We start from the raw sequence: 27,648 nt of genomic DNA, 5'->3' as shown, positions 1-27,648 counted from the left end.
TCCAGGGACCTCTCCGGGTCGCTGTGGGACCCCCAGGCCTCCCTGGCCTCCCGAGCCCCCAGCCCCTAGTGTGCTCGGTGCCCTGGGCCTCTTAGAGCTCACAGCCTTCCATCAGGGCTGAACCCTCACGGAGAGAAGGGGGAGGCAGACAGGGACAGTGCTGGGGCCCCGGCTGCCTGGAGCCTGAAATGTCACCCCCACGGGAAGGTCATGGCTTCCATCCCCACCTCAGGGCAAACGCAGCAACAGCCCGCTCTCCCCCGCCCCCACCCCCGGAACACTAGCTGAAGCGCAGTGCACGTGGGGTTTCAGCTTGAAGGGATTCTGCCTTTGGAATCACAAAGGCAAAGTCATCACAGCTCTCTGGAGAGAGAAAAGCTTTCCCAAGAATAGGAGGGTTTGAAAACGATGAGACGGTTCTTCCCTGGGTTTTCCGCTTGTTCAGGGCGTGGGCAAGTCCTCCTGAGCCGGTTCTCCAGGTTGTGTCGTATCCTGGCTCGTCCTCCAGGCCATCCAGTTCCTTCCTTCACACCCAGGAGAAGACATTTAAAAACTTGGGTAGAAAAGCCGTAAGATCACATCTAATTTTTGCCCTGGCCTCAAAAACACAGTAAACAAAATATAATAAAGAGCCTGAGGGCATCCATTTGTAGTTTGTAAATGTGTACCTTGAAGGAGCCTCGCCCTCCGGCCCACCAGGCAGGCATGGTGCCCTGGGAGACAACAGTGCAAGGACGGCCAGGTCCACGCTGAGGTCCCGCCACGGGTTCTGCCTGCAGCCTCTTCCTCCTGCCCTGGACACTGAGCTAGAAAAGCTGGATACTAGGTTCTAAAGAAAACAAAAATACATCTTTTACTCCATGCCTGAAAGTCAACCCCGATGAGCCCAAGCACAGAGCTGTCCCGTCAAGGCACATCACGCATGCAGGTCGCAGAGCAGGACAGATGGGAGCCGTGCGTCAACCACGCTGTCTCACCTGTGGCTCAGCCCCACGCACAGCAGGTGGCCCCCCACCTCTCCAGGTGGTCTGCACCATAAGGTGCTGTCAGCCGGGCCGCTTGGGCAAGGAATTCCTAGGGGACCAGCACCTGAGCATGAAGACAGAGGGCAGGCTGCAGGGGCGCTCTGCCTACCTCCTACCCCGCCCCCAGGAAAGGATGTATCCAGGGATCCGAGGGTGGTGAGGGGGAGGGAGCTAGAGAGCACTACAAGCCAGGGTCCCCAACACCCGGAGCTGAAGCTGGTGTGGCCCCAGCAAAGGCAACCTGACAACTCAGCAGGGAGCGGAAAGCCCAAGGTTTCCAGGAGCCTTAAACGCCCATCGAATTTTCCAAAGTGCAAAATCCCTTCTTTCCTTGAACCAGTGATGCCCTTTAACAATCTAGCCCTGCTCCCTCTGGGTGGAAGTAGAAGTTGGAGGGGTACCCGCCCTCTCTTCTACTCCAGAGCGGCTCAGGGCCTCTCCTTACCACTTATTTTATCTCTAAAGAGCTTGCCTTTTCTGCCTTTTCTGCTTCTCCTCTGTCTTTCCTTATTGTATAATTTAACCATTCCGGAACTCAAACAGAAATGGGGGAGACATTTTAACCTATGACGGGTTTCTTCTGCTCTCACGTCCACTCAGCTGACCAGTTTCCACAACAGCAAGTCTAAGTGGAACGGATCCCACGCAGCACACAGGCTTTAGCCATAGGGGGCAAAGAGGTGCTGGGAGGACCCTGCTTCATAAAGATCAATGAGTAACAGAGGAGATGGAAACGGCACAGCCCATCACTGAAAAAGTTCACTAAACCCAAATAATTTCTGGGTGTTCTAGCAAACCTGCAAAGAATAGTTAATTTTGATATCATTTAAAATATTTCAGAGCATAAAAAAAGATGGGAAGTTTCCCAATTCATTCTACAAAAGTTAGAATAGTACTAAAAAATCAAAGAAATATTATAGAAAGAAAATTATGGCTTCATTTATGAATGCAGATATAGAAATCTTTAATGAAATACAGGAAATGGAATCATTTCTTCCATTAGTTCAAGGACAGTTCATTATAAGATATTTTGTTTATATTCATGAAGAAATAATAGGGAAAATGTGAATATTAAGAGATACATGGCATTTGCTAAAATTCAATTACACTGCTGTTAAAATCTCTTAGTAACCTAGGAATAGATGAAAACACTTTTAACTGGGTAAAGATATCTGCCAAAAATTTAATAAGAAACATTGAACTTAATGGTGAGATACCAACACCTTAAATAAGAACAAGACAAGAGTGACTTTTATCATGCCTATTATTCAACACTCTTCTGAAATCCACTGTTTTGGAGACAAGGAAAAGCATATTATTCATATACAATATATTTGCATCCTTAGAATATAGTCAGCAAACCCTGTCCCATGTCCAATAGTCAAATCCAGCCAGCAGCCTGTTTTTGTAAATAAAGTTTTATTGGAACATGGTCTCATCTATTCCTTTATTGCCTACGGCTGCTTCCACACTGCAGTGGCAGATCTGAGTAGCTGCAACAGGGCTCCTATGACCAGCAAAGCCAAAAATATTTCCTATCGGTCCCTTCACAGAAGAAGTTTGCTGACCCCAAACAACTGGCTGAAAACATTATTAACCAACATTAATAAAATGAGAAAACTCAGTAGGGTGGCCACCTGTAAGTGTCACTAATCCTGCATACCATCAATCATTAATTAGACAATGTAATGGAAAAGAATCCCATTTAAAATAGCACTAAAACTACAGAATAGCTGAATATAAACTTAAATGTGCAAGAACAGTATGAAAACAAAAACTATAGAACTTTGCTGAGGCATAAAAGAAGACTTAAAAGATATACTGTATTCATGGATATGAGGACTTAATCTTGTAAAAATACCAATTCTCTCCTAATTATTATATAAAGTCAACTGAAAATTTCAATCATTATTTTGAGAAGCAGAAGTTTTAGAACTTGGAATCCAGAAAAGAAAACGCATGACAGTAGCCAGGAACATTTGGAAAACAATTGGGTAGTGATATCAACGATATAAAAATACACTACATAAAACTAAAATAATTAAAGCTGCATAGGACCAATGTAGCTACAGGAAATAATTAAAGGAAAAAAATTAGAATTTTTGGAAACAGACGTGTACATGGAAGTATAGCATGTGATAGTGATGACATTTCCAGATAGTGGAGGAATAAAAGGCTCCCCAATGAATGATTTTGGAGAAAACTTTTACACATTTAATTATAAATAAATTAATTAGAAAATTAATTAGAGCTCTATTTCAAATTCCAGATGGACTAAAGAACTTCATTCTTTTACATGTAGCTGTCCAGTTTTCCAAGCACCACTTATTGAAGAGGCCTTCTTTTCTCCATTGTATATTCTTGCCTCCTTTATCAAAGATAAGGTGACCATATGTGCGTGGGTTTATCTCTAGGCTTTCTATCCTGTTCCATTGATCTACATTTCTGGTTTTATGCCAGTACCATATTTTCTTGATTACTGTAGCTTTGTAGTATAGTCTGAAGTCAGGGAGCCTGATTCCTCCAACTCCTTTTTTCTTTCTCAAGATTGCTTTGGCTATCCGGGGTCTTTTGTGTTTCCATAGAACTTGTGAAATTTTTTGTTCTAGTTCTGTGAAAAATGCCATTGGTGGTTTGATAGGGATTGCACTGAATCTGTAGATTGCTTTGGGTAGTATAGTCATTTTCACAATGTTGATTCTTCCAATCCAAGAACATGGTGTCTGTCTCCATCTGTTTGTATCATCTTTAATCCCTTTCATCAGTGTCTTACAGTGTTCTGCATACAGGTCTTTTGTCTCCTTAGGTAGGTTTATTCCTAGGTATTCTTTTTATTGCAATTGTAGATGGGAGTGTTTCCTTAATTTCTCTTTCAGATTTTTCACCATTAGTGTATAGGAATGCAAGAGATTTCTGTGCATTAATTTTGTATCCTGCAACTTTACCAAATACATGGATTAGCTATAGTAGTTTTCTGGTAGCATCTTTAGGATTCTCTATGTATAGTATCATGTCATCTGCAAACAATGACAGTTTTACTTCTTCTTTTCCGATTTGGATTCCTTTTATTTCTTTTTTGTCTCTGATTGCTGTGGCTAAAACTTCAAAAACTACGTTGAATAACAGTGGTGAGAGTGGGCAACCTTGTCTTGTTCCTGTTCTTAGTGGAAATGGTTTCAGTTTTTCACCATTGAGAACGATGTTGGCTGTGGGTTTGTCATATATGGCCTTTATTATGTTAAGGTAAGTTCCCTCTATGCCTACTTTCTGTAGAGTTTTTATCATAAATGGGTGTTGAATTTTGTCAAAAGCTTTTTCTGTATCGATTGAGATTATCATATGGTTTTTATCCCTCAATTTGTTAATATGATGTATTACATTGATTGATTTGCAGATATTGAAGAATCCTTGCATTCCTGGGCTAAACCCCACTTGATTGTGGTGTATGATCCTTTTAATGTGCTGCTGGCTTTGTGTGCTAGTATTTTGTTGAGGATTTTTGCATCTATGCTCATCAGTGATATTGGCCTGTGGTTTTCTTTTTTTGTAACATCTTTGTCTGGTTTTGGTATCAGGGTGATGGTGGACTCGTAGAATGAGTTTGGGAGTGTTCCTCCCTCTGCTATATTTTGGAAGAGTTTGAGAAGGATAGGTGTTAGCTCTTCTCTTAATGTTTGATAGAATTCGCCTTTGAATCCATCTGGTCCTGGGCTTTTGTTTGTTGCAAGATTTTTAATCACAGTGTCAATTTCAGTGCTTTTGATTGGTCTCTTTATATTTTCTATTCCTTCCTGGTTCAGTCTCAGAAGGTTGTGCTTTTCTAAGAATTTGTCCATTTCTTCCAGGTTGTCCACTTTATTGGCATATAGTGGCTTGTAGTAATCGCTCATGATCCTTTGTATTTCTGCAGTGTCAGTTTTTACTTCTTTTTCATTTCTAATTCTATTGATTTGAGTCTTCGCCCTTTTTTTCTTGATGAGTCTGTCTAATGGTTTATCAATTTGGTTTATCTTCTCAAAGAATCAGCTTTTAGTTTTATTGTTCTTTACTATTGTTCCCTTCATTTCTTTTTCATTTCTTTCTGATCTGATCTTTATAATTTCTTTCCTTCTGCTAACTTTGGGGGGTTTTTGTTCTTCCTTCTCTAATTGCTTTAGGTGTAAGGTTAGGTTGGGATTTTTGGGGGGGTTTTTTTTGAGATTTTTCTTGTTTCTTGAGGTAGGGTTGTATTGCTATAAACTTCCCTCTTAGAACTGCTTTTGCTGCATCCCGTAGGTTTTGGGCCATCGTGTTTTCATTGTCATTTGTTTCTAGGTATTTTTTGATTTGCTCTTGGATTTCTTCAGTGATCTCTTGGTTGTTTAGTAGCATATTGTTTAGCCTCCATGTGTTTGTATTTTTTATTTTTTTTCCTGTAATTGATATCTAGTCTCATAGCATTGTGGTTGGAAAAGATACTTGATACAATTTCAATTTTTGTAAAATTAGGAAGGCTTGATTTGTGACCCAAGATATGATCTATCCTGGAGAATGTTCCATGAGCACATGAGAAGAAAGTATATTCTGTTGTTTTGGGATGGAATGTCCTATAAATATCAATTAAGTCTATCTTGTTTAATGTATCATTTAAAGCTTGTGTTTCCTTATTTATTTTCCTTTTGGGTGATCTGTGCACTGGTGAAAGTGAGGTGTTAAAGTCTCCCACTATTATTGTTTTACTGTCGATTTCTTCTTTTATAGCTGTTAGCGTTTGCCTTTATGTATTGAGGTGCTCCTATGTTGGGTGCATAAATATTTACGATTGTTATATCTTCTTCTTGGATTGATCCCTTGATCATTATGTAGTGTCCTTCTTTGTCTTAATAGTCTTTATTTTAAAGTCTATTTTGCCTGATATGGAAATTGCTACTACAGCTTTCTTTTGATTTCCATTTGCATGGAATATCTTCTTCCATCCCCTCACTTTCAGTCTGTATGTGTCCCTAGGTCTGAAGTGGGTCTCTTGTAGACAGCGTATACACGGGTCTTGTTTTTGTATCCATTCAGCTAGTCTATGTCTTTTGGTTGGAGCGTTTAATCCATTCACGTTTACGGTAATTATCAATATGTACTTTCCTATTACCATTTTCTTAATTGTTTTGGGTCTGTTATTGTAGGCTTTTTCCTTCTCTTGTGTTTCCTGTCTAGAGAAGTTCCTTTAGCATTTGTTGTAGAGCTGGTTTGGTGGTACTGAATTCTCTTAGCTTTTGCTTGTCTGTAAAGTTTTTAATTTCTCCGTTGAATCTGAATGAGATCCTTGCTGGGTAAAGCAATCTTGGTTGTAGGATTTTCCCTTTCATCACTTTAAATATGTCCTGCCACTCCCTTCTGGCATGCAGAGTTTCTGCTGAAAGAGCAGCTGTTAACCTTATGGGGATTCCCTTGTATGTTATTTGTTGCTTTGTCCTTGCTGCTTTTAATATTTTTTCTTTGTATTTATTTTTTGATAGTTTGATTATAATATGTGTCTTGGTGTGTTTCTCCTTGGATTTATCCTGTACGGGACTCTCTGTGCTTCCTGGACCTGATTGACTATTTCCTTTCCCATATTAGGGAAGTTTTCAACTATAATCTCTTCAAGTATTTTCTCAGTCCCTTTTTTCTTTCTCTTCTTCTTCTGGGACCTCTATAATCCAAATGTTGGTGTGTTTAATGTTGTCCCAGAGGTCTCTGAGACTGTCCTCAATTCTTTTCATTCTTTTTTTCTTTATTCTCCTCTGTGGTAGTTATTTCCACTATTTTATCTTCCAGGTCACTTATCCATTCTTCTGCCTCAGTTATTCTGCTATTGATTCCTTCCAGAGAATTTTTAATTTCATTTATTGTGTTGTTCATCATTGTTTGTTTGCTCTTTAGTTCTTCTAGGTCCTTGTTAAACGTTTCTTGTATTTTCTCCATTCTATTTCCAAGATTTTGGATCATCTTTACTATCATTACTCTGAATTCTTTAGTAATAGGGAGACTGCCTATTTCCTCTTCATTTGTTTGGTCTGGTGGGTTTTTACGTTGCTCCTTCATCTGCTGCGTACTTCTCTGTTTTCTCATTTTGCTTAACTTACTGTGTTTGGAGTCTCCTTTTCACAGGCTGCACGTTCGCAGTTCCCGTTGTTTTTGGTGTCTATCCCCAGTGGGTAAAGTTGGTTCAGTGGGTTGTGTAGGCTTCCTGGTGGAGGGGACTGGTGCCTGTGTTCTGTTGGATGAGGCTGGATCTTGTCTTTCTGGTGGGCTGGACCGTGTCCAGTGGTGTGTTTTGGGGTGTCTGTGAACTTAGTATGATTTTAGGCAGGCTCTCTGCTAATGGGTGGTGTTATGTACCTGTCTTGCTAGTTGTGTGGCATAGGGTGTCCAGCACTGGAGCTTACTAGTCGTTGAGTGGAGCTGGGACTTAGCATTGAGATGGAGGTCTCTGGGAGAGCTCTTGCTGATTGATATTACATGGGGTCAGGAGGTCTCTGGTGGTCCAATGTCCTGAACTCGGCTCTCCCACGTCAGAGGCTCAGGCCTGATACTCAGCCAGAGCACCAAGACCCTGTCAGCCACACAGCTTGGAGGGCTTGTACACAAACAGCATTACAACAGCAACTTTAAAGTACTCTCTGCTTAGATAGCCTTTGTTATCTTCATCACATGCTTTAAATACTTCTTGTGTTCTGATGGGCTGGCTTCCCACATCCACAGCCAGGTCCTGGCCTTGTAAAACCCCAAGGACTTCATGCTGCCTCAGCCAGAGAGGATGGACTGCGTGGACCTGGGCCGACTCTGGGGAATCCTCAACCCTGCGGGTCCCAGAGGATGCAGAAAACGTCTGTTGGGGATGTTGGCAGGGCACCATTCTGGGGAGGTGCATGCTAGGGGCAGGAATCCCCTTCTTTTTAGTTTTTAAAGAAAGAAATAGCAGTAAAAAAATCAAAATTCATATAAGGAGAAAAAACTTTGAGATATATCAGGGATTAATATCTTAAAATATGAAGAATTCCAATGGACTCATAAAAAATAGTTAAACACCCTACTAAAATTTTGACAGCATATAAATGGATAATTCATGGAGAAATTACAAATGACTCATAACACTTATGAAAATGTAACTCAACCTCACTAACAGTCAAGAAAATGCCAATTAAAATGAAACAATAAACACTTTTCACCACACATTTTGGTAGGAATATAAAGTGTCGTAAACTTTTTGGAGGACAATAAAAAGTTTAAATGTGTATATCCTCTGATACGGCAATTTCACTTGTAGAAATAAACTCTATTAAAATACTGTTATTGACTGAACATCTCTCCCCCCCAAAATTCATGTTGAAGCTCTCGTTCTGGAATTTGGAGATGGGGCCTTTGGGAGGTAGTTAGGGTTAAGTGAGATCAGGAGGCTGAGACCCCATAGCGGGATTAGTGTCCTTACAAGAGGAGAGAGACCAGAGCTCACACGCTCTCTGCCACACGATGACATGGCGAGAAGGCAGCCGTCTGCCAACCAGGAAGAGTTCCCACCAGAACCTGACCACGCTGGCCCCTTATCTCACACTCCCAGCCTCCAGAACTGTGTGAAATCCATGTCTGTTGTTTAAGCCCCGAGTCTGCAGTGTTTTGTTTTGGCTATCTGAGCTAAGACAAATATTCAAACAACTATACAAAGATATAGGAATGAAAATGTTCAGTAAAACATTATTTGTAATAGAGAAAAAAAATTTTAAATGCTTAATATCCATCAAAAAGGAAATTATTAAATAAATCATGGAGCACCCATACTATGGAATTCTGAGCAGTTGTAACAAAGAACAGGATAAATGCTCACTATATAGTTCTAGATGAAATAAAGCAAATTGCTGAATAACATTTTTGTTATTTTTAAAAGCTTATGTTAGTGTATATACCTACCTTTGAGTGTGTGTGTATGTGGGTGTGTGTGCACACAATCTGGAAACCATCTGGAAATATTAGTGTCAGCCCATTAATGGTGGAGACGGGTGGTGAGTAGGGAGCGGTATGTGAAATAATAAAGTGGCAAGGAGGGAATTTCACTTTTTATTTTCTATATTTCTGTGTTGTTTGGCTTTTATAATGAATATATATTACTTTGGCAGTTGTGTTGGGACAAAATTTAATGTATGTCAGTTCCCTTCCCTCCACTCACAACAAAACATTTAGCAATTTCTTGTTTTGTTTTCTCTTCTCCCTGCTCTCTCTCCCCAGAACAAAATCCTTGTGGTACTGTCTCCTGGGAACAGGTCAGTGGAAGGAGAAAGCAGTGCTGGGGCACTGCGGGCAGCGGGAGGATGTGGCCAGCAGGCAGTTGGGCTGAGCATGCAGGTTCCTCAATCACTGAGGATGGGGTGACAGAGCCCCTCCACAGTGAGGGCGTCTTAGTCAGCTTGGGCTGCCATAAAAACACACCACAGACTGAGTGGTTTAAACAGCAGACATTTATTTCTCACAGATCTTGGGGCTGACAAATCCAAGATCAAAGCAAAGGTAGAGAGGCCTCTTCTAGGCCTTACAGAGAGAAGCCTCCTCACTGTGTCCTCATGAGGCAGACAGAGGGAGAGAGTGAGTTCTCTGGTGCCTCTTCTTATAAGGACACTAATCCCGTCACAAGGGCCCCACCCTCACTACCTGACCTAACCCTACCTCCCAGAGGCCCCTTCTCCAAACACCATCGTTAACTGGAGGTCAGGCTTTCAATGTATGGATTGGGGGGGACACAAACATTCAGTCTATAACAGAGAGCCTTCTTCACTTTAGGATGCAAGAGGCTCAGGGAGGATAAAAGACTTTAGTGAGAGCACATGTTTACATGTGTTTACAGTTTAAGCGAGATCCAAGTATGCCCTGGAATTTCTGTTTGGATCTTGTTTCTTTAAATGAGATACTGATCTAAGTATCCAAGCCTTTGCCATTATAGGTCAAAGTTTCAATACATAACTTTTTAATGCTTAAGAAACAGAACCATATTTTTAAGTTTACTGGCTACAGGAACTGGCAACAGAAAGATTTGGAATGTGTTTTAAAAAGTGAGTTGGAGCAGGGGGATGCTAGGAAGAGTTTCCTTAAATATATGCACTTCAAGCAGCACATCCCAAAGCCAGTCTCAACCCAGTTCCACCAAAGAATTTAGCCTTAATGCAGGAATCCACTATATGTAACAAAAAACTTCTCCCTGCCCTTCTAGAATTGTGCAGTTATGCACCATCCTTGGGAGAATCAAGACAATAATCGCTTAGATTTCTTCCTATAGAGCTAAATTCTCTCTCGGTACCCAAGTTGAAAAAGGCCGGCTGACATCCAAGAGTAAAAGAGGATTCCAAGCTTCATCCATTACACTAACCAAAAGGAACGCACTAGTAAAGTGCTAATGAATACTTGGGCTAGTGAAAGAATTAACTAAAGAAACAATAATCATTGGTAATATATATTGATTTTTAACATAGATCAGATGCTGTGCTAAGTGCATATCTACACTAAGAGAGAAAAATGATTTTCCCATATTACAGATGAAGAAACATTTAAAATGCTGCATTATACTACTGTTTTGGACATAGGAAAAATCACGTCAGCCTTGTTTGGGACCAGAGCCCACAGAGCTGGGGTATTTCCTCGGGGTCAGCTGCATACTGCCTGGGCTCCAGACACAAAGTCAAAGCAAGCAACCCTGGGATATGGTCATTCTGGGCCCCCTGAGAGTGACAGGCCCACAGAGTATACACCAGCAATGAAGGACACCGGCTCATTGCAGCAAATATTTATGGCCCTACTCTGTGCCAAGAAAGGTGTTGAGAGCTGTGAAGACACTAAGGCTGGTGTCCCACAGCAAGTAAAGTTGAAGGCACGCACACACATGCGCGCGCACGCACACTTGTGGGACCACACCGTCAGAACAAGGTATGGTTACACTATGGAATACTGTGCAATATTTAGATAGAATTAGCTGAATTCCTACGTCAAAATGGAGACAGGTTTCCAAACCATATTGCTGAGGGAAAAGAGCAAGCTATCGAATTATAAATATAGGAACTACCCTTCCTCACCAAAAAAAAAAAATCCATTGCCATCGGCAATACCATACCGTGAGAAAGCTGGCCAGAAGCCACACATGGGGACGCCTCGCCCCCAGCTGCCAGAGGACATTCTGACAACCGGAACGGTTACGGTCAAGGTGAAACCACAGAGCCTGACAAAGGGCAAGCAAATAAACAAAACAACCAATGTGGGAGCTCAGATGATATCCTTTAGTCTAAAAAGTACAGACTGGAACGCAGGAGATACAGAAGCGGAGCATCCTTTGAAAACAATAAAAGGATCGTCCCAAAGGAAAGGGAAGCGCATTTTAAATAAATCCTGTATTCGCCGGGTCGAAACTACTTGTTCAGATCTTACCACTAGGAGGTTTTCATTCATTCATTCATTCATTCAGCAAACATTACTGAGCACCTACCATGGGCCAGGAACTGCTCTGGACCCTGGAAATGTGATGGGAACAAAGCTAACAAAGCCCTGCTCTCCCCCAGAGCCTACAGCTTGTTTCCTATGTCCCCCCTTTTCCTGTGATGACACAGATGATTTTAAAGTATCTAAATCTGAAGGCCCCCAGGAATTCCCAGGACAGCCACAGTGGATTCTGCAGGTGGCTCCCTTTTCTCGGGGGGTATTTGCTTATCCTAAGGACCCCTGAAACCTCCTCACTGAGTCTCCCTTTTACCAGCCCCTACAGGGCTCTGTGACTGCTGTGTCACTGCACTCCTGTCCCTGAATAAATGCTGCAATTCTGGTAGATAGCCTTTAATACTATACCCATGTAATGTGAATTCATCCCTCTTTTAAAAGAGTCAAATATTGCCGATGGCAATGGATTTTTCTCTCTTTTTTTTTTTTGGTGAGGAGGGGTAGTTCCTCTATAATTCAGTAGCTTGCTCTTTTCCCTCAGTAATACGTTTTGGAAACCTCTCTCCATTATGACATAGAAATTCAGCCAATTCTATCTAAATATTGCATAGTACTCCATAGTGTAACCATACCATTTTTTTTTTTAAGCCACTGTCCCTTTGTTGATAGCCCTTTGGTAGCTTGTTTCCAGTCTTTCACTTTTTTTTTTTTTTTTTTGGCTGAGTTGGGTCTTTGTTGCTGCGGGCGGGCTTTCTCTAGTTGTGGCGAGTGGGGTCTACTCTTCGTTGCGGTGCGCTGGCTTCTCAATGCAGTGGCTTCTCTTGTTGCGGAGCACGGGCTCTAGGCACATGGGCTTCAGTAGTTGTGGCACATGGGCTTCAGTAGTTGTGGCTCGCGGGCTCTAGAGCGCAGGCTCAGTAGTTGTGGCTCACGGGCTTAGTTGCTCCGCAGCATGTGGGATCTTCCTGGACCAGGGCTCAAACCCGTGTACTCTGCATTGGCAGGTGGACTCCCAACCACTGCACGACCAGGGAAGTCCCTCCAGTCTTTCACTATTACAAATAATTTTGCAATGGACATTATTTTATATGCCCTCCTGTGCACCTCTGCAAGGCTCTCTCAGGGGTACAGCAACAGGGAATTGCTTGTCAAATCACGGGATATTTTAAATACATACTGTCAAATTGCCAGAAGAATATAAGAGGCCTGTTTCTTAACATCCTTGCCAATTCTTAATATTATTAAACTTTATAATTTGTGTCAATTCAATGAACATTAAATAGCTGGTTTGTGTTTTTTACTTTTTTTTTTTTGGCTGCATTGGGTCTTCGTTGCTGCGCGTGGGCTTTCTCTAGCTGCGGTGAGTGGGGGCTACTCTTCATTGCGGTGCGTGGACTTCCCATTGCAGTGGCTTCCCTTGTTGTGGAGCACGGGCTCTAGGCGCACAGGCTTCAGTAGTTGTGGCATGTGGGCTCAGTAGTTGTGTCCCACGGGCTCTAGAGCACAGGCTCAGTAGTTGTGGCGCACAGGCCCAGTTGCTCCACGGCATGTGGGATCTTCCTGGACCAGGGATCGAACCCATGTCCCCCGCATTGGTAGGCAGATTCTTAACCACTGTGCCACTAGGGAAGTCCTGTTTTTGTTTTTGCTTTCTTTGTTTGTGGTTTTGCATTTTCCTAGTGAAGACAGGCATTTTTAAATTTTTATATCTGCATATAAAATGCTTATTGTAAGTAAAACATATAATAAAGATAAACAAACATTAAAATATATATACACATATTTATTTTTCTTATTTTATTACACATTCCAATTATGTTTGTGACCTTTTTCTATTGGGTTGTCTGTCTTCTTTTTATTGACATTTAGGAGTTCATTACATACCCTGGATTCTCATTTTCAATTTTCTAGTCACATACAGTTTATATGGTAACTATTACCATTGGTAAACATAATTTTAACTTTGTTTATACAAATTTATTTTTTCTTTATGGTTTTTGCTTTGAGCATCTTATTTTAGGTCTTCCTTTTCCCTAAGGACATAAAAATGTTTTCTCATATTTTTGTCTGTCTCCGGGGTATTTTTACTCTCAGCTTTCCGAGTTTCAACAGCATCGTTCCCTCTCTGGTGCTGGACCACACATCCTCCCGATGAGGCAGTTTCCTTAGCCGCACGCTCCTCAGCTGGCACTTCTGGGGCTGAGGCACACCCATCGGGTCTGCTGCCCTCATCACCAGCTGCTCACATCCGCCCTGCAACCTCCCAGTGTACCCAAAGTCCCAGCACTTGGTGAGAAAAGTGAGGGAAACATTCTCAGTGGCCCTGCTGCCCACGCCACCCACAGAGCCTGGAAACCCAAGGAGCAGCCCTGGGACTTAAGCGGTAGGAGGTTCATGGGATTCCTAAAAAGCCTTAAAAATGCTTCTCTGGTTTTCCTGGCAGAATAACACATCCCCATATAAATCAGCAGGAGGCGGTGGCAGTGAGGGTTCTGAAAAACCTTGGCAGGTTCCGTCATAGCCAGGGCCATCTTTCCGAGAAGAACTCATGGATGCTGTTGGCTTCCAGGGTGGTACTGAGCCGCCTCCAGACTACAGAATCAACCCACACGACCGTGTCTTCTCCTCCGGGGGCCAGAGGAAAAGTGCCCCACACCCCGAGTGCCTGCCAAGCCCATCAGGGTCCCCCTTCCCTGGAGCCACGCAGGCTTCAGACCACCGCACGTTTTCAGCAGGAGACACCTTCCCCTCTGTCGAAGACCTTCCCCTTTGTCAGAAAACAGCCTAAATTCCAAGACTTCCAGGCCTCAAACAAAAAGGAGCACCAGACTCTCCCTTCCAACAACAACAATCCTCACGGCGTTGGCTTTCATTATCATCCTAGTTTGCAGGACGGCTGCTATACCTCCAGATGGCAAGCCAGAATTCCAGGAGAGAAGGTGGGGAAAGGGTAAATAGGTAAAGAGGAATGTCAAATAAGTGCCTTTGGATCAGAAAGTCTAGATGTTTGATTGCATATCATCTGTCAGAACACTGACCGAGGGCAGCAACAGTACCAAAACCTTTCTAGGGCCATCGTGTTTCATCCATTTGGGCTGGAGTAGTCGCTCACCCTCCAAGGATCAAGGAATCTCTGCCACCTAGACAACTGGGCTACTACAGAAGAAAATAAGAGAGAGGAGATGCTGTCAGATAGATAATAGCCGTGCGTGCAACAAGGAGAAATCCGTGGGGAAACAGGACAATGGGAAAGGTACAAAGTCAACAGGGCGGTGACCAGTAGTCTGATCACAACTCCATCAGGCCAGGCGGCAATGGAGGCTTGATGTAGGGAGTGCCCAATGGCTGGGATGTGTTCCCAGAATGTTAGGGATGCCAGGGATGTTGGAATCCTACAGTTACCCAGCATGTTCTACCCAGTGTGGAGCAGAACCCTGGAAAGCTAATGGTGACATGAAGAGCAGAGCCCAACCCATAGAGCAGGGACTGGAAAACTGGAACAGGGTGTGTGGGCCCAGCTAAGTGGGTCAAAGTGCAGGGCTAGGCAGCAGCCTCAGGAGGAAGCTAGAAGGCAGCCAATAAACCAAGGCACAGCTGACTGCATGGCCCAGGCGGACGCAGCATCAGAGAGGAAAGCTGGGACTTAGGAGACAGGCAGTGACCCAGAACTGCCTCCAGGTATAGTCCAGGAATTCTGAGACCAAGGCTCAGAGCAGGACAACTAAGTCTAGCCCCCACCCTGGGGGTGGGGGTGAGTCTCTCTAGTCCACCCCGCCCTTGGTGGACGTGACCAGGTCCTGTCAAAGCTGACCCCAGTTGAGGCAGCATGGCTGGAAGGGGAGCCTGCAGCCTGGGGAAGAGAGGCTAACACAGTCCTCGGCTTCTGCTCACCTCTGCTTGTTCATCAGCCTCCTCTGCATCCAGCCCTGTGATGGGGCAGCCCCACCCTCTCCACCTCCCTGCCCAGGTGCTTCTCTATGTCTGTGGTTCTAGAGGAAACGTCAAGAAGAAGGACCCTCCCTTCTTTGGCTCCCTTCCCGTTCTCTTGACTTGGGTTTGAATTCTACTCAGTTGTGCCAGACTTGGGTACGCTCTGGGTTATTCCTGCCTCTTTCCATCCAGGAGTGGCCCATCCACTAGAGTCCGCAAATTGTCTGTGCTTCAGGCCCCAGCCGGCTGGGCCCACTTCCCACCTGGAATTCTGATTTGCTGCCTGGAGGTGCAACAGCCATCTTGTCAAGCACCTTAATGCATTTATTCACTAAAACAAACTTAAAAACAAACTTCCTCTTGTGACTTTGTCATCTCTTGCATCCTGCAGCTCAGTTTTCACTCTCTACCTCTTAGTCTCCCCAACTTACTCCATCTAACAGAACACAGCATGAGTAGTTATGATGACCATTTACTACAGAACAAGAAACGAGGAGGCACTGTGCCCATGGCCTCATGTATTTTGGAGTTTTCATTCCTAAACAATATAGAATGAAGAGCATCCTCTTGCTAGTAAATTGTCTGAAATTGTTGGAATAAGACATCTTGCTTAGTAAAGACTGCTACCAAGTCAGAGGTCCTGTCCAGAAGTTGGCTTAATATCTTACCCCTCCCCGGCTTTTCCCCGACTTACAAATAAGAACATCATCAATTTCTTGCATCTTTCCTATCACATCCCCCTGCAGCCTTCTCAGATGTAAGCACCATCTGGAATTGTGTTTTTAATCATCTTCTTGTTTTTTTAAAAAAGTAGTTTTATCACAAATCAATGAATTTCTAAACGGTACATTATTTCATTTTGCTTGATTTTTACTGCTCTAATTTAGGTGGTCTCCTGGGGCTGCTTTTTCCATTCTACATGTGTTGGTAAGATTGCTTGGGGCTGCTTTTTCCATTCTACATGTGTTGGTAAGATTGCTTGTGCTTGTTAATTCATTTTCAGTGCTGTTGTTCCTTTTACATTCGGGCAAGAGTGGATGAGAATTACAGCCCTGTTCCCCTGCATTCAGCCTGAGTGGCTTCCTGTCCTCCACGATGGACTTGGCGATGGCTCATCTCATCACACTGCATAGCGTCAGGGTATTTCCCGGCCAGGTAGGTGAGGGCTGCTGCATGTATAATGTTTGCTAGGAGAGACAGGAGCTATTTTTATAAGTCAAAAATGATGTCACTGCTCCTCTGGTTTTAAATAGCTCTGCAGAAAACGGAAACGGTCATGTTTCTGAAGAGTGCATTTAGTGGGTTCTAAAATGATGTCATCACAGCCTACAGACGGGTCTCATGATGAGCCGCATTTCCTTTGATCTTGAATGCATGTGACTGCAGCCTCAAATCACCTTCCATATGGTCTTAATAAACAAACTTCAGCAAGAAACGTGAGTGCCTGTGGCACTACAGGTGTGGAGCGTCATCTGCAACAGGAGCTACAAGATCTGGTCTGGTCCGGAGCCTGCAAGCCATTCACTGTGTGCCTTTGAGTGAGTTTTCCTCTTTGAACACAGTCTGCTCAGCTCTGAAAGGAGGAAGCTGGACCACATGGTCCTTTCTGGCTCCACAATTCTAGCATCCTTTAACTTCGGAAAACTCCAAGAAAGCAGAAACATTACTGGCCGACTCCAGGGTGAGAGAAAGGTTTACGCTGTACTGCCTGTTCCTCGTGCACATTCCCCCACGTGTTCTCAGCAGCCAGAGATGTCTCATCCCTTTACTAACGTACTTCACCAAGCCCGAGTCTGGGTTGGAGGTGGACCTAGACTAGTTGCAGGTGATAGGAGCTTCAGACTGCCTTTCTTCTCATCAAAACAGCAAAATCCTCTGTCTGAGTCCAACCCATCCACATGCATTTTCCAGTAACGAAGGAGCTTTAAGGCTGTTGGCTTCCAGGGTGGTACTGAGCCGCCTCCAGACTACAGAATCAACCCACACGACCGTGTCTTCTCCTCTGGGGGCCAGAGGAAACGTGCCCCACACCCCAAGTACCTGCCAAGCCCATCAGGGTCCCCCTTCCCTGGAGCCACGCAGGCTTCAGACCACCGCACGTTTTCAGCAGGAGACACCTTCCCCTCTGTCGAAGACCTTCCCCTTTGTCAGAAAACAGAAATGAGCTCACGCTGACTCTACAGATGCTAAAATTAGAACGCAAAAGAAATCTCTGCACCTATTTCATCCGTGAGCGTGGTTTTATCTCCAGGATGGAGAAGGAACACACCCTCCCCTCCTTATCCAAGGGGCTCACCTGGGCTCTGCTACACACTGCTGGGTGTGACCTTGGGTGAACCCGCATCCACCCTACAATGAGGGGTTGGGTTAGAGGGTCCTTAAGGTCTACCACCTCTAAAGTCCCAAGATCAGACAGTCTGTCTACAACAAAACAAACAAATGTGGATACCTATTTTTGGAGAAGGTTCAAAGTACAGAAGAAGAAATCTGGATCCAGATGTTACCTTCCTCTGCATCTTGGAGCTTCACTGTGCTTCTGTCCTGTCCTGGACGCCGGCCTCGTGTCTTGCACATCCTGCCAAAGTCAGCACCTCAGTGACGTTGTTCCCATTTCACAGATGAGGAAACTGCATCTGAAATACAGTAGGTCACTTTCTTAATGATTCAGTTACTTGACACACAGCTACTGGACGTCAGTGCTAGGATGCGAGCAGAGGCCTGCTCCACAGTGCGTGCTGTTCAAACACAGCAGAATCCTGCTGGGAGACAAAGCACAGAACTGCTCCGCTCTTCACGGGGTCCGCAAACCGCCTCAGCACAGCCCCTGCTTTGGATGCCAGCATCTCTCCTGTCCTCCCACTTTAAAAGTACAAGGGAAGGACTTCCCTGGTGGCACAGTGGTTAAGAATCCACCTGCCAGCTCTATTTACAATAGGCAGGACGTGGAAGCAACCAAAGTGTCCATCGACAGATGAATGGATAAAGATGTGGCACATATATACAATGGAATATTACTCAGCCATAAAGAGAAACGAAACTGAATTATTTGTAGTGAGGTGAATGGACCTAGAGTCTGTCATACAGAGTGAAGTAAGTCAGAAAGAGAAAAACAAATACCGTATGCTAACACGTATATATGGAATCTAAAAATAAAATTTAAAAAAAGGTCACAAAGAACCTAGGGGCAGGATGGGAATAAAGACGCAGACCTACTAGAGAATGGACTTGAGGACAATGGGAGGGGGAAGGGGAAGCTGGGACAAAGTGAGAGAGTGGCATGGACATATATACACTACCAAATGTAAAACCGATAGCTAGTGGGAAGCAGCCGCATAGCATAGGGAGATCAGCTCGGTGCTTTGTGACCACCTAGAGGGGTGGGATAGGGAGGGTGGGATGGAGGGAGATGCAAGAGGGAAGAGATATGGGGATATATGTATATGTATGGCTGATTCATTTTGTTATACAGCAGAAACTAACACACCATTGTAAAGCAATTATACTCCAATAAAGATGTTAAAAAAAAAAAAAGAAAAAGAATCCGCCTGCCAATGCACAGGACATGGGTTCGAGCCCTGGTCGGGGAAGATCCCACATGCCGTGGAGCAACTAAGTCCGAGCAGCACAACTACTGAGCCTGCACTCTAGAGCCTGCAAGCCACAACTACTGAAGCCTGCACGCCTAGAGCCCGTGCTCTGCAACAAAGAGAAGCCACCGCAATAAGACCGCACACCACAAGGAAGAGTAGCCCCCGCTCACCACAACTAGAGAAAGTCTGCATGCAGGAACGAAGACCCAACGCAGCCAAAAATAAAATAAATAAATAAATTTATTTTCTAAAAAAAGTACAAGGGAAGAAGGAGCTGAGGACTCCACACAGAGGGTGGGAAAGCACTGTTCTGCTTACCTTGTTTTATATTCTCTGAGAAAAGGAAGGAAGCCTGCTTGGGTTATAACCCGAGGAGCCACTTTCTTGGCAGTGAGAGCCTCAAGGTAGCCACCAACATGACTTACAAGCTTATGTGAAACAAACGCCAGGCAGACTGGGTGCTTCTACAAAAGTGCAGTGATTCTACGGAAATGCGCTCTATCATTTTCAAAGGACTCATCGCCAAGAAAAGCAGGCTTTGTAATCTACAAGCACAATTATTTTCTCATCGATTCAAAGCAAATATTTTATAGAACGCCTGCTCCCAAACATGAGGAAGCCATACGCTATAAGGGGACCCCAATGGTACGCACAGGATTATGTAAAATGAGACTCCCTTCCTGTAAGTTCGGAAGGTGTACAAGTTGAAAGAACACATGGCTGTCTGAATGCCAATTTGGGGAAACAAATGTCTCCTAGGATGACTCACATTCTGGTGAAAAGTGATGACCAAGTTATGACAGCAGAACAGTGAGTCGAAATTGAGAAGAATAAGAGGCGATGGCTGCCTGCCCTGCTTTCCCTTCCCCTCCCTTGTTCCCCTGTCGTCTGGCCATCACAGACACACAGTAGCGGGCACAGCCGCAGACGCGGGCCTGGGAGGCGGGCCAGGGCTCAGGCCGGGCTTCCAGCGGGTGCCAGACCAAAGCCCAGGGCTCCAGCTGGGATTCTGGAACAAGGCTGAGTGTCATTAGCTGATTTCCTGAAGGCAAAAGCGTCTCGACGAGGTGACAGGAGAGCCAGGTGGCTCTGTCCGTGGAGGCCCGCTGGCGGCCGCTCAGCCTCCCTGGACTCTGGCCAAGGCCTCCAGCCGCCAGCCTGAGGCCCGCGGCCCGCGAAAGGCCGCGGAGGCTGGTGCCGAAGGGCGGGCTTGTGGTGAAGAGGCACTTTCTCAGAAGAGACAACTTCTTGCCCTTTTCTCCCACCCACCCGGGCTCCCTAGTTCAGGCTTTCCTCACGTCCCCTCCCCCCGCCACGCTCAGCCCTCCTCTCCTTCCAGAAGCACGTGCACCGGCGTTGGCAGCGAGGAGAGATCGCCAGGCACACGTGGGGGCTGGAACCCTGACGCAGCCCCACGGAGGACGTGCGCTCGCAGCCGCTCGTTACGCATTTCAGGGCGCGCTCCTCGCTTCCAACAAACAAGGACGGCCACAGCACGAGCTGCGGCCATTCGGTGCGGACCACGGCGGCCTCCCGCGGCCACTGCTGTCCTGGCCGCCCAGCCGCTCCTCCTTCGAAAGCGATTGCACCGCTCTCCGCTCCTCGGCTGGCCCAGTGGCGTCCTCACGGCTGTCCTGGAGCACGAGGGACAGACAGTGCCTGCCGAGGGCTGCCCGAGTCAGAACGGCCCGGCGTTGCCACCTGTGCTCGGCGGCCTGTCTTATCGGCCTGATGCCAGCCAGCTCCACAGGCCTTGGCCCCGTGCCAGCGCCCGTCCAGCTTTATCCGTGCTGCGGGGCCTCCTCTTTGTGATGGAAAACGGTCATAAGCCGGGAGCCACCAGCACACACCTGGCAGGTGTAGTGCATGTGAACGGCCCAGAGCAGGACCTTGTCTGTACTCGCAGGTGCCGGGAACTGTTACTTTCCTAGTTTGTCATTACTTCTTCACCCTTGTCCATGTTCAAATGTCAATGAAAAGTAAATAATAAAGAAAAATAAAAAGAACAAAATGCATTAACCAAAAGCTCCCCTCTTTAGGTGTATCTGCCATGTCTCTTTCGCAACTTACACTCGGTGAAGACAGTGACTGGTTCATTTGGTTTGGCAAACATAGCCATTAATATATTATAAACACTCGGTCTGATGTCAATACGAAGGAGAATTTAGAAACGTCACCTCTACAAAAGAAACTCTTCTAGGTAAGCAACCAGATCTTGTGTTGAGTCAATAACCTGTGGAAACAAACTTTTTAGTAGTACCTGGGCTGAAATTCCAAAATAATATAAATATTGATATATCTCCTGAAATGAAGATTCCATTACAGGCATTCCATTCCAGGCAAAGGCCACGTGAAGCTGAAGGTTGAAAAAATGCCGTAAGTGACAGAGAAAAAGACGTCACTTTCAAGCTGAAATGTGAGGAGAACTTGTCACGGCCCAGAGTCCACATGGTCTCGCAGTTTCAGGGCTAGTGGTGACAGGCACAGGACACGAAGACCACGTGTGATGGGAGTGTGGGGCAGGAAGAAACAGATGAGAAAGAGTTTCAAGAGATTTCCGAAGCTATAACAATTTGAACAACAAAATAAGTGATGATCGTAACAGATTATAACTCATTGAATCAATAGTTCCTGAGTCCATAGCCATGTAAGACACATAAATAAGGAGAAGTGAAAGTTCTTCGTTAAAGTAGAGCGCCAACTCAAAATACAAAATAAAGATGGAAACCTCACAGTGTTGACACTCACACTGAGAGTGCAAACGCAGTGCGCCTAAAGCCCGCTGGAGTCTTCGCACGCATCAACGCACCAGCTGCCAACTGCCAGCAGCCACGTGCCTCCCCGCCAGGCACACACAGTCACGAATAAAGAAACGTTAACACCAGCGACAAGTGATGTCAGTTTCTCTTAAGAATGTTCTAGATAAACTGGTTTAAAAAAAACTATTAATTTTATTAAATCTTGGCCCATTAATACATGTCCTTTTACTAGTGTGTGAAATGAGAAGGCGCGTCTGCCGTGTGCTGAAGGGTGATGGTGTGGGTTTTGTGGGCGGAGCTTGTCAGCTTTCTCATGGACACCAGTTTTACTTGAAAGAACAACTGATAGACAAATATGTTATTCACACATGGGTATTAGGCAGACATTTTCTCAAAAATGGACAAACCAAGCCTGATGCTTCAAGGAAATAACTGAGAGTAAGTGCTGCCAGTGAGAAAATTCAAGCTTTTTAACAAAAACTAGAATTTGGAAAACTTGAATCTGCCACCATGAGCTTGACCGTTTCCCATGACCTAGTAACTTCTGTAATGAGATCAGTGGTGATAGTAACAGATGTGACTTTTCAGTACTGTATAATGAAATGTGTCAACACTTGATAAATTTCACAACTCAAGGATCCAGCATTTTCCAAATGGCTAATGTCACAAAATGTGACAAAATAGTACACAGATAAAATATCTATCCAAACTGCGAGATAGAATAATGGATTTTAATGTAACAGAGTATGAAAATTTAATTGACATGTTTCAAATTCCACATTGCAACTAACCTTTAAGAAACTACTACTGTTGAGTTTTGGTGTAGTATCAAAAAAGAAGACCCATAATTATCCAAAGTGGATATTTAAATACTCCTCCTTTTTGTGGATTTTCTGCAAACATTTCCGCCATAAGACCATACTCCAACAGATCACAGAGGTGTGTAAAAATACGAAACAGAGCCACTTTTCTCACTAAACTTCCTTCTGAAAATATTACTTTTCATGAAATTGTTCATTTATGTTAACATGTATTTGGTTTATTATCGTTATTTTTAAATGAATTAGTAAATACTTTTAAAGTTTCCTACCTCTAATTTCTTCTTCTTTATATATCAATAAATATTGATAGATCTAAAACATATTAACAAAAGCTTTTTGGAGCCCTTAGTACTTTTTTAAGAATGAAAAGGAGTCCTGAAATTAAAAAGCTTAAGAATTGCTACCTTGGGAAAAAGTATGCTCGGGGAAAAGGTGTTTTCTTTCTTGCCGATTCCTCAAAAACATTAAACTGCTAACGAATTGGAACTCTGCAAGGTGCCGGGAGAGAGAGATGGGCTATTTAGCACTGTTCAGACTTACCTGATCCCACAGACACCACTGCACCATGTGGGCATCTCTCCACAGACAAGAGCCCTGGAGACGGGAACCCAGGCTCTGCCATGAACTTGCCGTGTGGCCTCGGTCAAACCCAAACCTAACACCCTGTAACAGTGGCACATCAACATTTCCACTTGCATGTGGCTTTGCACTCCAAATTCATATGTGGAAGCCCTAGCCCTGAATGTGGTAGCATTTGGTGTCGGGGCCTCTGGGACATGACTGGGTTTACATGAGGTCATGAGGGTGGGGCCCTCATGGTGGGATTAGTGCCCTTGTAAGAAGAGACAGCAGAGAGCTTGCTTCCTCTCCCCTACACGTGAGCACACAGCCAGAAGGCAGCCATCTGCCAGCAGGTAGAAGGCCTCACAGGGAACCGAATCTGCTGCCACCTTGATCTTGGATTTCCAGCCTCCAGAACTGTGAGAAACAAACGTCTACCGTTGCAGCCCCCCAAGTGTGGTGTTTTGCAATAGCAGCCTGAGCTGACAAAGACACACACACCTATAACAAGGCGGCACAGCTAAGGAAGGCTGGCAGTGCCGTGCAGTTACGTACATGAGCCCCGTGGTCCCCACTCAAGTACGGCTTCTAACCTGAGCTCCTTTCCAAATGTTTTAAATGTATTTTCAATCAGAATAACACGTACACGTTTTCTAAAAATCAACTAAGGAGAGACACTGATAAAGAAAGCCACTTGTCCCTGCCTGCACCCCTACCCTCAGCCCTGCTCTCCAGAGTAACCTGATTCAATCATTTCTGATTTGGTTCTGTGGTTGCCTCTGAAGTTCCCAATACCAAGCTCACAGAGCTATTTCTGGATTTATCAGCTCTACATATTATCCGCTGTTACGCTGAATGATGGTTTAGTTTGCTTACACCCTCGATATCTTTCCCCATAACACATTCACCTACTACATACATACATATGTATATGAAATATAGGTGTATGATACCTTTTTCAATTTATCTATTTGTGACCTTTATAATTTTTAAATTGTATCTTTATATCTCTATCTCTTTCTTCATTAATTACAGATAGGTGGTATTTCTTTTTTAAAACATCATTGCCAATGCTCATTTATTAATCAAAGTCAAATGGGAAATACATCTGCTCTGATTTATAAATTAAGATTCTTAGTTGTCAGAGATGGTAAGCGTCAGCTGGACATCTGGTTTTCTTTCCATCTCAGTGTTTTTTTAAGTCTACTGCAAAGTGTACATTATCATAGTGGTGTGAGCTTTTGATGACCCATACGCACAGACTGGCCATCTATGGCTCAGCTCTTTCGTGGAATCCTTTGGGCATCTTCACGATATCCATGGTCTGCGTTTTGGAGAAACGTAGGCGTGTACTCCCGGAGCCCCCTTCTTCCAAATCTGTGAAGACGTGCTCTTTCTAGGACTGAGAATTGCTGTCTCCCAGGAACTCTCTTCAGAGCGCTCCTGAGTTGGACCCACTGTTTCCTAGACCCCTCAGCTCCCTTTTTTTATTTTCTCCTTGTGTTTGCTAGAGTACCGCCTTGCACTAGTTTCCCAGGACAGACACAGGAGTTAAAGTGGTTTTACTGTGCTGTTAATGAGCCTATTCCAAGGGCCTGGGAAGGAAGGGCCTTTGCCTTAGAGTCACATGATGGTGTGTTTTTTATAAATTCTTCAAAAATTAGACCCTTCAACAGCAACCGTTTAAGGCAACGTCTCTCTCCCGCCTGCGTTCGGTCACATTCCCCACATTGCTGGGTGGCGGTGGAGCAGCCCCAGCGCGTGTTTGAAATCTGTCTGAGGGGAAGCTGAGTAGGGAACACACTGAGCTGCGGCACCTCCACCCCCATGCAGAGCTGGGTTCTTGCCAAGCCAGAGAAGGAACGGCTTCCACGAGCCACCCCACTCACCGCGTCACCTCTCTCCCCAACAGGCCACGCCCCTGCAGGCCCTGAGGTCATATCCCAATATGAACACGGAGTTTCCTATACTATCAGTAAGAAATAACAAATTTTGACCAACCATAGCAGAGAAAGGACTGAATGCTTCTCTTCCCTCCACAAAAATACTATAAAACTGTTGTCATATGAAGAAGCAACAAAAAAGTACGGGGAAAATATATGATTAAAGTATATGATCAAATCAATATATTATCAGTCAGTGAATCAAATTTTTTCTGGATTTTATAATATTTAAGGCTAATATTTGTATTTAGTTGTGATTTCTCATATGATTCTAAATAACTATTCACTTTGTATCTAATTATATAGTAGTAATTTTTAACGTTTTTCTGAAAGAGAGGCCCCCCAGATTGTACAGGCTTCACGCCCCACCAAACCTAAACCTATCACTGTACTGCAAGTACATTTCCTGAAGCCTTGCAGTTCTGAAAATAACTTGTATTTGATAGATAATGCGGCTAAGTAAAAAATTCTAGTTTGAATTTTTGTTTCTCAGATACCCAAAGGCACTGAATCAGTATTGAGAGTACCATTTTGATTCACTTCCCTGCTTTGGTGGAGTGGGGTGGGAAGCAGGCAGGATGGGTAGTCAGCTGGGCCACATGAAACACAACCACACCTGTTGCTAAAATACAGAAATTCTTTTGCACCAGTTGGTACATGGTCAGCATCCTACGACCCCCAGCCCCAGACCTAGCCCTGGAATGTCCCAGCATCCTGCAGACGCTCCTCCTGGACCTTTAGACCTTTCCACCATCCAAACAGCTAAAGGGCTAATACCCGGTATAGCAAGACCCCACTGGAGAGTTAATTCCAGTGGCATCCATTCTGATGGGCCAGTGCCCAGGCCATACCAAGTGTTAAATATTTTGAATCCTGCCACCGGGTGGTGGGATTTCGTTCTTATTGTTGGTATTTCTTTTTCTCTGGAAGTCATGAATATTTTCTTTTGTCGTATGAGTTCTGAAATTTCACAGTAACGTGGGCTGTACGAGCCTCTTCCCTTTCATTGTGCTGGGTTCTCCACCCTGGAGATGTCCAGTCAGCCTGGAAATTGCCCTGACCCCTCTTCTGCAGGAAGGCTTGCTCTCATTGTGATACAGGGGCAGCCTGCGATGGGAGTTTTAAATTCTTTCCTTAGGGAATTGCCCTGAGGCTGACCTTCCCGTTCACTTCCAGAAAACACTGGGCACAATTAGGCAGGAAGCTGCGTCCTCCCACGGGGCCCCCAGCCCTGCCTCACCTTCACCAGCCACACGCGCTGCCGCAGTTCACACCCACGCTCTTCTCCCTCAGCATCTCTTGCACTGTGGTCTCCTCGCGTCACCGCCAGGGCGTGGGTCCTGTCACTCCTAAAGCATCTTTGTATTTTGCTCTTGCTTCTGACACACACGAGCTCATCCATCACTTTTTTCTTCCAAAATTATACAAAACTGCCCTTTGCATGCAGAATATTGCCTGTAGGAAGTAGCCCCTGTCTGGTGTCTCGATCTGTGTGACACCATCCCCCCCCACACCACTGCTGCCCACACCATCTCCTATTCCAATTCCTGCTCACTCACGGCCTCCAGAAGCTGTGCTCTGCCTGGGATGACCTTTACCCCCCTTCCATCCTGTAGGATTTAACTCACACTCCACCTTCTCTATCAAGTTTTCACAGATGCAACACATACGGCCCTCCCATGCCAAATACACCTCTCACTTAGCCAGGCCCTCCTGAGTGTGCACGTGTAGCTCTTACCTTAGCTGTCTCTCCTGGGTTCCAAGCCCCTGTACCCGGCTGTGAGCACAGTGGGTTGGACATTACATAACAGTTACCGTTCAGTTTGAGAGACTGGGAAGAGAAATGGTTCTGGGAATAGAACGGAACTTCCTTGGGTAACAAAGGTCTAGGAGAGCCAGAGAACCAGAACCTTGCACAATTTTTGTAACAGAGGCCTGATTATATTTTGGGTTTGCTAAGACTTTGCACCTCTGGATTTCAGAGCACCAGAAAAGCTGGATTAGTAAGAGCCTTTTCCTCTGGTTCTACCAGATCAAGTATGATTGCAGAACCGCCTCCTTTCAGTCCATGACCCAAGTTTAAGGTTAAGGGGGGAGGATCAAGCAGAAGGCTCACCCCTCGTCCCACTAAGTGAGAGCAGCACGCAGACCGTAAAAGCAGGGGCTGGCCAGCACCGTCGAGCGCCGTGGCCACCGCTCCCCCCACATGGTTCCAGATGCTTTAGGCCTCAGAACTTGGAGGCCAGCCAAGGAGAGTCTGTCTTCCCACCCCGAGCCCCACCCCCACAGGCAGGAGCCCTTGGCCTGCGCTCTGAACCCTGTCCAAGGGGCTGGGCCCAGGCATGTCTCGTTGTTTTGTCTAAGTTTGATCAGGAATGAGTAGAAGACGCAGCAACGACATTCTGCCCAGACAGAAACATTTGACTCGCTTTCGGAAAAGCAGGAACATGGAAAAGAACTGACTTTCTTCTCCCGCTGGGAATAACCAACCCCCTGCACCCCTCCACCCTGATTTCTGTCTCCTTTGCTCCTCACGTGTTGCTGTCAAGGGAAGTCTCAGAGTTCAGTTATTTTACAGAAGGCTGAACGGAAGGCTC

General features: G+C 44.9%; 1 long non-coding RNA gene across 1 annotated transcript; it reads right to left on the bottom strand.

The window, feature by feature from the left end:
- Window positions 1–510: 510 nt before the first annotated feature.
- LOC113629571 (uncharacterized) lies at window positions 511–26,862 on the bottom strand. The gene is made up of 3 exons (XR_003436613.1): window positions 26,790–26,862; window positions 17,882–18,010; window positions 511–829 (listed from the first exon to the last, which is right to left on the bottom strand). It is a non-coding gene; the product is annotated as an uncharacterized LOC113629571 (long non-coding RNA).
- Window positions 26,863–27,648: the final 786 nt, after the last annotated feature.

The sequence above is a fragment of the Aethalodelphis obliquidens genome, unplaced genomic scaffold, assembly GCF_003676395.1.
Source record: "Aethalodelphis obliquidens isolate GAN/ISIS:26980383/991018 unplaced genomic scaffold, ASM367639v1 scaffold27, whole genome shotgun sequence".
In the NCBI taxonomy this organism is placed as follows: domain Eukaryota; kingdom Metazoa; phylum Chordata; class Mammalia; order Artiodactyla; family Delphinidae; genus Aethalodelphis; species Aethalodelphis obliquidens.
This window is presented reverse-complemented; position numbering and strand designations above follow the sequence as displayed.